We start from the raw sequence: 2,096 nt of genomic DNA, 5'->3' as shown, positions 1-2,096 counted from the left end.
AAGAAATTTTTATTTCGAGTCAAAACGCCAATCAGCAATACACATAAATTATGTACAATTGGAATGTATTTCAACTTTGGAATACACACATTATCTATTTATATACTGCACGCACACACATAATATATATATATATATATATATATAATATATATATATGTATATATATATGTATATATACATATATGTATATATATGTATATATATATATATATATATACATATATATATATATATATATGTGTGTGTGTGTGTGTGTGTGTTTGAACATACTGGAAAAACAGCAGCATGAGGCTACAGGTTCGATTCCAGTACAAACAATAACATCTATGATAAGTGAATTTGAATAAGACTTTGACTTATGTATATATATATATATATATATATACATATATATATATATATATATATATATATATATATATATATATATGTGTGTGTGTGTGTGTGTGTGCTAGAACACATACTGGAAAACAAGCAGAATGAAGCTACAGGTTCGATTCCCGTACAAACAATAAGATTTATGATAGGTGAATTTGAATAAGACTTTGACTGTCTCGGTACAAGTAGGAGTATAGGAAAAAAAATCGGTGTGAGTGACATCAGCTTGAAAAAAAAAAACTAATTACAAATAACATGATTATGCTTTCCGGAAGCCAGTCTTTGAGAGGATAAGGTATATGGTATACACTCATACATAAATATATACAAAGATTGTGTATAAACATACATGCATACATAGTAATATATGCATATAAAAACATTATATATATATAATATATATATATATGTATATGTATATATATATATATATATATATACTGTATGTACATATATATACATACCTACATATACATTATGGTATAATTTCATATGATAACTAGGGCATGCATCATACAAATAAAATGTTAATTGAACGTGCTATGAAGCACATATAGGAATATACTATAGATGTACGAGTAACGGAGATAAGGATGGAATCAAACTACGCCGTTTTATCTTTAGCAAATCCCTTCCCCACTTTAAACTATTGATCTGGCCTAACTTCTTACTCTCAGCAACACTTGAGTCATATGTATGAGAGAGAGAGAGAGAGAGAGAGAGAGAGAGAGAGAGAACGTCACCAAGCGAACAAAGAAACTACTGTCCCCTGGAAACCAAGAGGACATTGATGCATTGCTTATCTATTTGAGAGGCGTTTGTCGGTTCTGAATAAAGGATTGACTTCCAAGGAACCACAAAAGCTTTCCAAAATAATAACAACATTACATCAATGTGATCTGGGTAATTCTTTAAACATCTATTTTCACAATTACATGCATTCTCCACATTATTAAATGTTGAAAGGATATGTGCACAGAAAATCTCTCTCTCTCTCTCTCTCTCTCTCTCTCTCTCTCTCTCTCCATCATCATCATCTTTAAACGATACTATAAGCTATTTACTAAACTATGCAAAACGTAAGACGATTAAGGCATCAATTAAACCTAAAATAAATAGATGATATTATTATTATTATTATTATTATTATTATTATTACTAGCAAAGCTACAACCCTACTTGGAAAAGCAAGATGCTATAAGCCCGAGGGCTCCAATAGGGAAAAATAGCCCAGTGAGGAAAGGAAATAAGGAAATAAGTAAATGATTAGAACAATTTAACAATAAATCATTCTAAAAACAGTAACAACGTCAAAACAGATATGTCACATATAAACTATTAACAACGTCAAAACAGAGGAGCAAATTGATTCCCCCTCCCCAAAATTAAAAGGCAACTGAATAACATATACCAATAAATTGAATCACATCCAAATACAAAATTCTCATCAATACATTATCAATCAAATCTTATGAAATGCCACAGAGCCCTTAACTACAATCAGTCTTTTATAACGATAACCGATCCATCAAAAGGTCCGGGCAATCTCCGGACATACGCACGCACAATCGACCCAGGCACAGTGCGAAATCAGAGGCAAAACAAGTGGGCCCTTACACAGCAAAATTAAGCATCTACAATATTACTGGGTCTATTTAGGATAAAGAATAAGGCATGTTATTTTCGCTTTCCTCCATAATATTTAATAGAACAAA

The sequence above is a fragment of the Palaemon carinicauda genome, chromosome 3 (genome assembly GCF_036898095.1).
Source record: "Palaemon carinicauda isolate YSFRI2023 chromosome 3, ASM3689809v2, whole genome shotgun sequence".
Classification (NCBI taxonomy): domain Eukaryota; kingdom Metazoa; phylum Arthropoda; class Malacostraca; order Decapoda; family Palaemonidae; genus Palaemon; species Palaemon carinicauda.
The sequence above is the reverse complement of the archived record's forward strand: the minus strand, read 5'-3'. Positions refer to the sequence as shown.